The 13,231-nt window shown below is 37.4% G+C and overlaps 1 protein-coding gene across 21 annotated transcripts in view; it reads left to right on the forward strand.

Annotated features, from left to right (window-relative positions):
- LOC114528740 (probable ATP-dependent RNA helicase DDX43) overlaps positions 1-13,231 on the forward strand; it is a 192,429-nt gene that overhangs the window by 106,058 nt on the left and 73,140 nt on the right. For 19 of the 21 annotated variants that reach the window (XM_028550439.1, XM_028550436.1, XM_028550430.1 and 16 more), the window contains 3 exons: positions 2,411-2,556; positions 2,882-3,016; positions 11,476-11,610. The gene's annotated coding sequence lies outside the window, so the exon portion shown is untranslated. Of the gene's footprint in view, positions 1-2,410; positions 2,557-2,881; positions 3,017-11,106; positions 11,149-11,475; positions 11,611-13,231 lie in introns of those variants that run through there. The other 2 variants (XM_028550433.1, XM_028550445.1) reach the window with 2 other exon arrangements.

The following is a 13,231-nucleotide window of genomic DNA, read 5'->3' on the forward strand; positions in this document are numbered from 1 at the left end:
CCAGGGTTAGAGAAAAGCATTCCTATTTCATTCTGTGCTACCCTGAAGCAGGCGAGGAGCTGGAGACTCTTACCTTCTTTTGTAAATTTAGCAATGAGCGGGGTCCCAATCTGGTATCCCATCCTAAGGGTCCTGTTTTTGTTGTAAGAGGCAGAAGCATCACTTACCTTTATAATGAGATTTAGTATAAACAAACATTTCCTGCATAAAACACAGTAAATACTTGTCTGAAATAGTGCAACTTTGATTTAACTAGAGTAAACAATAGATGCAGCATGGTTTATATAATTTGTGAGACTTTCCTGAATTACGTCGCATTAAAGTATTCCTGTTTCTGTTGTAAGAGAGACAAGTGTAACTTATACTTAAAAAATTCAAATAATAATGTTTTTTGACATTTGCAAACATGGACAATAGGCTTTTAATGACATTTAAAAGTGTATGAATCCTATTTCATATGATATAATATAGTGAAAACTTTCTTTGTTCTTGTAATAAATGATCAGATTCTTAACATAATAAAGATAATCATGTTTCTGTCTTAGATAGATATTCAGGCTACAAACAAGTTTGTAAATACAGTTTCCCAGGGAAACCCTTCCAGTCGATTTCAGGGCGCAAGCCTACCAAGCTACAGGTGGACTGAGCCTTTTTAGGCCAACACGGAGTTAGGCTCTCCCTTACCACGGACGTTAGATTTTCTGCCATCGCTGTTTGACTCGGGTTTGTCCTATCGCTCCATCAACTCGGTGAGGTTTGCTTTATCTTCTATTTTGCAGTTAAGTGATAGTCAAGTCACTTTCGGACAGCTACCTATTGTTTAGCACTTTATGAAAGGTGTATTCGAACTGCGCCCGGCTCTACCGCGTTACCAGACAACATGGAATGTTAGCAAGGTCTTACAGTTTTTTCGAAAGCAGCCTATACCTTCCGCGCTGACTTTGAAGGAGCTTACTGTTAAAGTTTCCTTCTTATTGACCTTACTCAGTGGACAACGCTGTCAAACTATTCATCTTCTCACTGTCGATAACATGATTCTCGTTGCGGACAAGTGCACTTTCCACGTCATGGAGAAAGTCAAACAGACACGTGTCGGAACTCATGTCAAACCCCTCGAGTTTTTGAAATATCCATTTGAGCCTCAGCTTTGCGTCGTTACTCATCTCTTAGAGTATATCAAGAGAACTGATGAAAATAGCCATGACAGAAAGCAATTGTTACTGAGTTATGTGAAAGCGTATGGACATGTTTCCAAAGATACTATATCTCGATGGATAAAGTATGTTTTGGTAGCTGTAGGTTTAGATGTTAGCAAATTTAAAGGTCGTAGTGTTCGAGCAGCAACTACATCCTTTTTTAGCGTCCAATAACTGTAACATTAAGGATATTATGTTATCCGCAGGATGGTCGAATGAACAGACATTTCAACGGTTTTATAATAAACCGAGCGAAGAGGAATTTAATTTTGGCGCTTCGGTGTTAGAGTGCTATACAAACGTTAATTGTTCCTAGGATATATAATATACTATATGTATAATATACTTCTCTATATATCGAGATGTCTTTCCACTTGGTTTTATCACGCTGGCTATAGTTAGAGTGGTTTGTGTATCTCTGCAGGACAAAGCCCTCACTGATTGCTCTGAAATCTCGAACAACGTCACATGACTTTGGCTGATGACGAAATAGAATTGAAAATTAAACGAGACTTACCTGGAAGTTAAAGTTTGATTTGGCCTGGAGTGTTAGAGTTGTACGCCCCCCCCTGTGCTCTCCCATTCCCTTACTTGCAGTCCACTCTCACACTCATCACGTCCGTGCGGTCTTTGTCTGGTAAAGCTCTAAAGACTGATTGGCGCATGCGCTGCACTCTCTCTCGTACAACTCTCGCACTCCCGGCTGATGACTCATACAATCCAAATCAAATTTCAACTTTCAGGTAAGTCTCGTTTAATTTTCAAATTTATCTCATGTGAGATAAGACTTAAATTCAATGCCAATGATTCTCGATATGAATCAAATAAACAATGATTTTTGTTTCCAAAAACAAAGATATGTGCGGCATCTCTTTCAAGTGAACTTTCCTGAAAAAACACGACTGTTTGGAAATTCAGCAGCAAGTAGTCATAAGTGGCGGGTTCATAGTTTATTGAGCGTGGCATTTCAATACATTATTTACAAACACCTCTCTGAAGCAACGTTTACAAGTCCAATTACCATCCGATTTTTCGTGCGATTTTCGTCTTTTGATTGATGTGAACGAGCGGATAGTTATGATGTAATGATGTATAGGTGTTCTTATCTGAACAACCATAACTAAATCTACTCGTTCACATCTATCAAAAAAAGAAGATGAAGGCAACAATTGCAAATGTAAACTTGTCTTAATACATGCACCTCTTCAATACAGACATCTCTCTGATATGAACATATTTTCAACTGCACAATTCGTCAAGTCAGGAATGGTTAAGATTCATCCTCTGCTAATGATGTGAATTATTGCAAGTGCGTGTGAAGAGATAAACAATTGTGATATCAACAGTTCGTGTAACTCAGGTATATTTACTGCATTCGTTTATTCATTCGTTCGTTCGTTCATTTGAGCCGGGCTCAAACTCTTGGCTGAGTTAACAACCTCAAGAGACAGTCGAAACTCTCTGCAGAGAAAAACTTCACAAACTACACACACTTAAATTTTTTAGATTAGTCTGATGCCTGTCTGTCGACATGCGGGATTTTGATTTTGAAGAGAGAATGTTGTATTGTAATTATTTTATCCATGTTCTGGTATAACACGAGTTTACTCGCAAGGTTTTGATAAGCAATTATTCTGGTGAGAGCTAACTCAACTGATGATGTACAACTCTTTTATTCCTTGTAGATAACTGTGATTTTACGCGTGGTAAATATTGTCATTGGGTCCGTGATAAAACCCAGCGCTGCTATTGACAAACAAAGAGAAGATTGATACAATCCAGGAACACTGGACCCAGTCGAGACCACACTACAGACTCAGGTATGAAATAAGAGTGATCTCATGACCACCATCATTATTATGAATAGTCATTACCTCATTACTCTACATCGCTTTCATTATTGTCCATGATTGTTAATTGTTATCCATCGATGCACAAGATTATCATTTTTTAAAATCATACCAACCCATCCATGATTATACATAAACATCCCTGAACATCAATCATCATTCTCGTCTTCATTATCATGTTTGCAGAGATCTCCGTTGAGATTTTCGTCTTTTGATAGATGTGATCTTGTCGATAAGTTACGAGTTTTCAAATTAGGGTGCTTATACACAGAGCTTTTGTAACTATTCATTCATTTCAATCTGGCTAAGGTCAGATGTCATAATAATTATTTACGAGACGTCATTATTCGTTCGTGCTGAGTGAGAAATGCAAAAAAAGACTTCGCCAAACAGGCGGAAAGAGCGTTAGTATTCTCCACCTTGAATTGTTCAGACTGTCTCGTGAAACTATAATAAAATAACTTGAGGTAAAACTTGATGCGTTTTACCTGTCATTTTCATTGTTTTGCTTGGGTTCCCTGTACACTCACTTTTCTCAACATGACAAACGCCCCCATATTGGAATGAATTTATTCTCTAACAAGTAAACAATAAGCGTTGAATTCATTCTCGAGATAACTTTAATCGATCATTTTTTTTAAATATGTGATTGTTCCAACTCATAATCATAGAAAAGTTTGATTTTCACTCTTCAAGTGAGAACGTCAAGCCTTGTGTCAGCAACAGTCTGCATCTGATTTACTTTGCTTTAAAATTTGATTGATAGCTCTATTAAAATGAGCAATATTTTAAACTGTGAAAACTAGGCTGGAGACTTCTCAAAGAAAGAATATGACACAAATCATCAGGATCCCCGCCACGTCCTTTATACGATAAAAACACTTTGAATTTTTGCAAGCATTAGCAAAGATACGTAGATCTCGTTCAAATACACTTTTCTCTGATCCCAGTTCGATATCATGGAAAAGAATATTGTGTTAAGATGATCGTAAGAAACTCTGTGAATGAAGTGACAGGAATATTTGTACAAAAAGCCCGCACTAACATATTGTAGGTGAAGAAACTTAGCGGGATTTCCGCCTGGAAATTTCCATATGGTAAAATTACAGGATGAACATACCACAAGATTGTGAGGAATTCAACGCAAGAATGAATCCGCTTTGAAATATTGTCTTGTGTTTAGTCAAAGTTTAGCATCGCTTGGAGTAAAGAAACTCGGTATGTCTTCAATTGTGACAAGTATTCTCAGTTCAACACTTGGTTTATTATGGAATAAGGTCAGAGACTCGACGGCAGACAAACTCAAAGACGGCGATGTAACCGATGCAGAAATTCGAAAGATTGTCGTACGAGAGTTAACTGATATCAAGTCTAAAATCGATGGCCTTTCCCGATCAACTTTACTCGCCAGTTACGATTTCCTTCAAGAAGGAGTAGAGTTACTCAGTGTTTCGCTTGATAAATCAAATCCCGAGCAGAAGGAGAGCGAAACTCAAGATGAACCAGGTGAACCTTCGAGCGATATTCAGTCTGGTATCTTAAACCAAGCAATAGAGCTTCCTCGCGCCATGGAAAAGCTTAAAATTAACTCGGACAGAGAGTTTGAAACTGCGAGAAAAAGATTCGAGGAAGCGCGCAAGACAGCAACCACTGCTTTCAGGAATGAGGCATTTAGTATCGAAGATCGAATTCTTGCCGCGAAGCTACGAATAGTTTCAGAAATACTGGAACATCTCGATAGTCCTGAGACCGCAATCACTGGGTGTTTGTCGTTTTTGAAGAAGCTTCATAGCTTACCAGCCATTCAAGAGATATTCTCGGTGTATTTGAACGGTGGAGTCAAATCGTTGTTGAATAAAACTCAACGAGTGGAGAACGTCAAGTCGGTTATGTTAATCAACTATGTGTTGTTTCAATATGTTTGGAAATTCAGCAGCAAGTATACATTTGAAGTGTCCGCCCGCCGCATGCCAACGATTGAATTTCCTGATCGTAGTTTTCACCCAATAAGAAATTGGAAGGAAATTTCAACAAAAAAGTCTATGCGAGAGGAATTGCCTGATCTTTCCTACGAACAGTTCCTTGATGAAAAAATAATACCCGACTTCTCTGCTGTGAACAGTCAGGGGCATGTTCTTACTGTCCCTGGTACTGGGTCTAGTGACGACATCATGATTATCCATGAGACAGGAAAAATCAAACGGGTTGAAATACCTGAATTTGCAGGTGTTTTTTTAGTGCCGCTTGCTGTTGATATGAATAACAATGTTTACGTGGTGAGAGGACGTTCAGGTGAAGTATTGATGTTGACGATATTGGACGAGAATTACAATGTAAAAGCAAATCATACATTGGATTTTCTCGAGAACAAAGGTCTCTATGATATTAAGGTCGGGATATGCAAAGACGATGATATTATCATCATCCAGCCCAATGACTCTCATGTGTATGTTTGTGACAAGACGTGTCAATTGAAATACAAGTTTAAACGTGACTCGAGTGAGGCATTTTTATTGAGTATTTCCCAGCAGAATGAAATCATGATACCAACAGACGATCATACGGCGGTTCAAATATACACCAAGGAAGGAAATCTGAAGACAACAATAAAAGTCCCAGAAGGTCATGAGGTATGCAGCCTGGCATTTCACTACGAAATTTGTAAAATATTGGTTTTAACCTGGGTTAGGAGCAAAGATTCCTGTTTCATTCTGTGCTACCCTGAAGCAGGCGGGGAGCTGGAGACTCTTACCTTCTGTTGTAAAGATGAAATTTCCTTCACTTTCAAATTGGTATCCCATCCCAAAGGCCCTGTTGTTGTTGTAAGAAACAGAAGCATCATTTACCTTTAATGAGATTTAGTATCAACAAACATTTCCTGCATAAAACACAGTAAATACTTGTCTGAAATAGTGCAACTTTGAGTTAACTAAAGCAAACAATAGATGCACCATGGTTTATATAATTTGTGAAACTTTGCTGAATTACGTCCCATTAAAGTGTTCCTTATAATATTTATTGAGACAAGTGTAACTTATATTTAAATAATTTAGATAATAATGTTTTTTTGACATTTGCCAACATGGACAATAAGCTTTTAATGACATTTAAAATTTGAATCTAATTTCATATGATATAATATAGTGAAAACCTTCTTTGCCTTGTAATAAATGATCAGGTTCTTAACATAATAAATTTATGAAGCCATCCCTGGCTAAGCTTAGAGCTATGAATCATATTATTAGTGGGTATATTGATGGCGTCTATCTGCAGGGTGATACATATTTTTATTGAGTAAAACAAACAAGGAACATGCTATTCCACTTTTTATTCACTCCAATATGCTTCCTTTAAATATGCTTTACTTTAAAACTATTTGTAATCTAATGTACGATGTTACAAATAGTTCTTGTCCAACTTCAATCTCTGATTGTTTTATCCAATCAAAAGAAGTCCATACTTATAACACTAGACATTGTGTATCCAATAATCTTTATATTGAATACTCAAAACTAACTATAACAACCACATCCTTTGTAAAATCAGGGGTAAAAATTTGGAATAGTATTCCCACTGATGTTCGAGAGATGGGGAGAAAAAATTTCAATTTGAAAATTCAGAAAAGTCTTTTAACTATGTTTGAGATTGAGGATGACTATGTTGATGTACCCACATTAATTCAATATATGAGTAAGCTGTGAAAACAGTGCTTTCAGGGAAATAAACAGGAAATTAATGCTTCCTTATAACAATGATATTTTATGCTGTCAGTATATTGGGCCACTTTGTAAAGTAGATAAAGAATACTTTCTAATTTCTTATTTAAACACTGAGCACATCTTACCTAATTTCGTTTCACTATCCGCCCTGATTAGCTTTGCTATTAGCGGATAGTATTATTTAAATACAGACTGTAATTATTTCCTTATTAATAAAAATTTGATTTTGATTTGATTGATTTGAAGTGTACTACAAATGCTCTTGACACAGTTGAAGCATTTGACTGCCTAGATCTAGTTATCCATCCTGATAAGTCCACTCCTTCCCCTTCTCAAGAGGTAATTATCCTAGGATTTGTCATTAACTGGATAACAATGACTATCCAAGTTACAAATGATAAAAAAGGAAATAATTTAAAAATTTTTGTTTCATGTTATTGAATGTCCAGTGTTTCAAGTTTATTCTCTTTGTAACATATACGTATATTTATATATATATTCCCTAAACTCAGTCCAACAAATTACAACCTTTTCACTTCAAGTCTCTGTCCTTCATGCCCACTTATCAATCACAACCCTCCTAACAACTTATTAAATATTAACTGCATTATTAATAATATCAACTTTATTACATAATGTAAAGCAGACATTCCTATCCAGCAGGTAGCCAAGATTATTGGTTGCCAAGTCTCTTCCTTACCTGGGGTTTAGTATGGGGCTCTTCATTATAGGTACCTTGAAATGGATAAAAAAGATGCTCCTAAAAGAGCTAAGGGTAATTTTGATTCCTTTATGACTGTCTCTGAGGATGGTATGATAGAGTTATGATGGTGGGTCACCCATCTTGAAGAGAGTTTTAGATTTCTTTTCATTCCTCCTATTGATATAACTATATACTCTGATGCACCCCTAGAAAGATGGGGAGCTGTACTAGGTGATACATCTTCAGGAGGAAGATGGTCGCCAGATGAATGTACCCATCACATAAACTACATTGAACTTTTGGCTGCATTTTTTGCCCTTAAACTGTTCTGCATCACTCTTAAGTGGTGTAAGCATGTAAAACTCATGATAGATAACACCACAGCAGTAGCTGTAATAAATAACATGGGTTCTTGTCATAGCCGTATTTGCCGCTTTATGGGCTGCGAAATCTGGGAATTTTGTATAAAATACAACATTTGGCTTACTGCTGCTCACATTCCTGGTTCGCAGAATGTCTTAACACGCAAAGAATCGCGTCATTTTCATAATCCGGATAGCGAATGGAAACCAAACCATTGTCATTACATTTTCCCACTTAGATCTATCTTTTTGCATCACACATAAATATAAAACAGTTCCCAACATATTGCTCTTATCCGCCAGATCCTGAAGCAGTGTTCGTTGATGCTTTCTCTATTTCGTGGATTGATTTGAAATCTTATTGTTTCCCGCCGTTTAGTTTTCTGTTACAGGCTGTAAAGAAAATAATTCAGGAGCATGCCAAGGGAATTTTAGTTATTCCCGACTGTGCCACCCAGCCTTGGTATCCTTTGCTAGCCTCTCTTCATGTCCCACCTCCTGTGGTTCTACAACCCAGTCACAAACTACTGAACCTCGGTCGGAAATCATCGGAAACAACTCATCCCGTTAGCAAGAAGCTCAAACTTTTGATTTGTCATGTCTGCGGCAACAACTACAACAACCTGGCTACTCGTTAAGACCATTAACATAATTGAATCCTCTTGGAGAGACAGCACTAAATCTCAGCGCCAAGTGCATCTGCAGAAATGGTTAAAATTTTGTATGAAGAGGCATTGTGATATCATCTCCCCTCCCTTACCACGGACGTTAGATTTTCTGTCATCGCTGTTTGACTCGGGTTTGTCCTATCGCCCAATCAACTCGGCGAGGTGTGCTTTATCTTCTATTTTGCAATTAAAGTGATAGTGAAGTCACTTTCGGACAGCTACCTATTGTTTAGCACTTTATGAAAGGTGTATTCGAACTGCGCCCGGCTCTACCGCGTTACCAGACAACATGGGATGTTAGCAAGGTCTTATAGTTTTTTCGAAAGCAGCCTATACCTTCCGCGCTGACTTTGAAGGAGCTTACTGTTAAAGTTTCCTTCTTATTGACCTTACTCAGTGGACAACGCTGTCAAACTATTCATCTTCTCACTGTCGATAACATGATTCTCGTTGCGGACAAGTGCACTTTCCACGTCATGGAGAAAGTCAAACAGACACGTGTCGGAACTCATGTCAAACCCCTCGAGTTTTTGAAATATCCATTTGAGCCTCAGCTTTGCGTCGTTACTCATCTCTTATAGAGTATATCAAGAGAACTGATGAAAATAGCCATGATAGAAAGCAATTGCTACTGAGTTATGTTAAACCGTATGGACCTGTTTCGAAAGATACTATATCTCCATGGATAAAGTCTGTTTTGGTAGCTGTAGGTTTAGATGTTATCAAATTTAAAGGTCATAGTGTTCGAGCAGCAACTACATCCTTTTTAGCGTCCAATAACTGTAACACTAAGGATATTACGTTATCCGCAGGATGGTCGAATGAACAGACATTTCAACGGTTTTATAATAAACCGAGCGAGGAGGAATTTAATTTTGGCGCTTCGGTGTTGGAGTGCTATACAAACGTTAATTGTTCCTAGGATATATAATATACTATATATATAATATGTATAGGTTATCACATGAGGGGCGAGGTGATATCAGTTTTATCGCTTGAGGGACGATATCATAAATGTCACGAGTGAGCGCAGCGAACGAGGGACATTTATGATATCGTCCTGAAAGCGATAAAACTGATATCACCTTGTCCCAATTGTGATAACCTGTTTATCACATACTTCTTTTTCTTCTTTAAAGCAATCGACATCGACTGAAACAAACCTCGAACTGCTCGAGTCAGCCATCTTTGTTTTGACAGCGGCAAATGCAGCGGGACAAAAAGCGATATCAGTGACGATATCGTTTTTATGTCACCCTGTTATCGCCCTGATAAAGGCACAAGTATGTGATAAACCTCTCTATATATCGAGATATCTTTCCACTTGGTTTTATCACGCTGGCTATAGTTAGAGTGGTTTGTGTATCTCTGTAGGACAAAGACCTCACTGATTGCTCTGAAATCTGGTCGGCGTTAGATCATATCGAACTAACGTACATGATGTCATAAATTTTGCAATAACGGAAGTATAATAACAGAAGTCTTACATGAAATGTTTCTAGAGCTGGTTCATAAAAATGATAAAATTAAAATGGCGATGAATGATGATACATTTATACATTTATAAATGTACACGAAAGTGTAAATGTCTGTTACCCTCATACCCAGTATAGGAGTGATCTTATACTTATGTAATAGTATCTCTGGCTTTACCTTGATTACGGTTAGGGTTAGGGTTATTGAAAATTTTATGACGTCATGTACGTTAGTTCGATATGATCTAACGCCGACCCTGAAATCTCGTACAACGTCACATGACTTTGGTTGATGACGAAATAGAATTGAAAATTAAACGAGACTTACCTGGAAGTTGAAGTTTGATTTGGCCTGGAGTGTGAGAGTTGTACGCCCCCCCCCCCTGTTCTCTTCCATTCCCTTACTTGCAGTCCACTCTCACACTCATCACGTCCGTGTGGTCTTTGTCCGGTAAAGCTCTAAAGACTGATTGGCGCATGCGCTGCACTCTCTCTCGTACAACTCTCACACTCCTGGCTGATGACTCGTACAATCCAAATCAAATTTCAACTTCCAGGTAAGTCTCGTTTCATTTTCAATTTTATCTCATATGAGATAAGATTTAAATTCAATGCCAATGATTCTCGATATGAATCAAATAAACAATGATTTTTGTTTCCAATAACAAAGATATGTTCTGCATCACTTTCAAGTGAACTTTCCTGAAAAAAACACGACTGTTTGGAAATTCATCAGCAAGTATCCATAAGTGGCGGGTTCATAGTTTATTGAACGTGGCGTTTCAATACATTATTTACAAACACCTCTCTGAAGCAACGTTTACAAGTCCAATTAACATCCGAATTTTGGCGCGATTTTCGTCTTTTGATTGATGTGAACGAGCGAATAGTTATGATGTAATGATGTATAGGTGTTCTTATTTGAACAACCATAACTAAATCTACTCATTTACATGTATCAAAAGAAGAAGATGGCAGCAACAATTGCAAATGTAAACGTGTCTTTATACATACACCTCTTCAATACAGACGTCTCTCTGATATGAACATATTTTCAACTGCACAATTCGTCAAGTCAGGAATGGTTAAGATTCATCCTCTGCTAATGATGTGAATTATTGCAAGTGCATGTGAAGAGATAAACAATTGTGATATCAACAGCTCGTGTAACTCAGGTATATTTACTGCATTCGTTTATTCATTCTTTCGTTCGTTCATTTGAGCCGAGCTGAAACTCTTGGCTGAGTTAACAACCTCAAGAGACAGTCGAAACTCTCTGCAGAGAAAAACTTCACAAACTACACACGCTTAAATTTTGTTACATTACATCTGATGCCTCTCTGTTGACATGCTGGATTTTGATTTTGAAGAGCGAATGTTGTATTGTAATTATTTTATCCATGTTCTGGTATAACACGAGTTTACTCGCAAGGTTTTGATAAGCAATTATTCTGGTGAGAGCTAACTCAACTGATGATGTACAACTCTTTCATTCCTTGTAGATAACTGTGATTTTACGCGTGGTAAATATTGTCATTGGGTCCGTGATAAAAACCAGCGCTGCTATTGACAAACAAAGAGAAGATTGTGACAATCCAGGAAGACTGGACCCAGTCGAGACCACACTACAGACTCAGGTATGAAATAAGAGTGATCTCATGACCACCATCATTATTATGAATAGTCATTACTCTACATCGCTTCCATCATTGTCCCTGATTGCCAATTATTATCCATCAATGCACAAGATTATCATATTTAATCATACCAACCCATGCATAATTATACATCAACATCCCTGAACATCAATTATCATTCTCGTCTTCATTGTCATGGTTGCGGAGATCTCCGTTGAGATTTTCGTATTTTGATAGATGTGATCGTCTCGATAAGTTACGAGTTTTCAAATAAGGGTCTTTATACACAGAGCTTTTGTAACTATTCATTCATTTCTATCTGGCTAAGGCCAGATGTCATAATAGTTATTTACGAGACATCATTATTCGTTTGTCCTGAGTAAGAAATTAAAAAAAGACTTCGCCAAAAAGGCGGGAAAAGCGTTAGTTTTCTCCACCTTAAATTGTTCAGACTGTCTCGTGAATCTAATAAAATAGCTTGAGGTAAAACTTGATGCGTTTTACCAGTCATTTTCATTGTTTTGCTTGGGTTCTCTGTACACTCACTTTTCTCGACATGACAAACGCCCCCATATTGGAATGAATTTACTCTCAGACAAGTAAACAATAAGCGTTGAATTCAATCTCGAAATAACTTTAATCTATCATTTTTCTAAAATATGTGATTGATTGTTTCAACTCATAATCATAGAAAAGTTTGATTTTCACTCTTCAAGTGGGAACGTCAAGCCTTGTGTCAGCAACAGTCTGCACCTGATTCACTTTGCTTTAAAATTTGATTGATAGCTCTATTAAAATGAGCAATATTTTAAACCGTGGGAACTAGGCTGGAGACTTCTCAAAGAAAGAAGATAACACAACTCATCAGGATCCCCGCCACGTCCTTTATACGATAAAAACACTTTGAATTTTTGCAAGCATTAGCAAAGATACGTAGATCTCGTTCAAATACACTTTTCTCTGATCCCAGTTCGATATCATGGAAAAGAATATTGTGTTAAGATGATCGTAAGAAACTCTGAATGAAGTGACAGGAATATTTGTACAAAAAGCCCGCACTAACATATTGTAGGTGAAGAAACTTAGCGGGATTCCCGCCTGGAAATTTCCATATGGTAAAATTACAGGATGAACATACCACAAGATTTTGAGGAATTCAACGCAAGAATGAATATGCTTTGACATATTGTCTTGTGTTTAGTCAAAGTTTAGCATCGCTTGGAGTAAAAAAACTCGGTATGTCTTCAATTGTGACAAGTATTCTCAGTTCAACAGTTGGTTTATTATGGAATAAGGTCAGAGACTCGACGGCAGACAAATTCAAAGACGGCGATGTAACTGATGCAAAAATTCAAAAGTTTCTCGTACGCAACTTAAATGATATCAAGTCTAAAATCGATGGCCTTTCTAGATCAACTTTACTCGCCAGTTATAATTTTTTAAAAGATGGAGTAAAGTTACTCATTGTTTCTCTTGATAAATCAAATCCCGAGCAGAAAGCGAGCGAAACTCAGGACGAACCAGGTGAACCTTCGAGCGTTATTCAGTCTGGTATCTTAAACCAAGCAATAGAGCTTCCTCGCGCCATGAAAAAGCTTAAAATCAACTCGGACAGAGAGTT

The sequence above is a fragment of the Dendronephthya gigantea genome, unplaced genomic scaffold (genome assembly GCF_004324835.1).
Source record: "Dendronephthya gigantea isolate DGI-Jeju-01 unplaced genomic scaffold, DenGig_1.0 000051F, whole genome shotgun sequence".
NCBI classification, from domain to species: Eukaryota; Metazoa; Cnidaria; class Anthozoa; order Malacalcyonacea; family Nephtheidae; genus Dendronephthya; species Dendronephthya gigantea.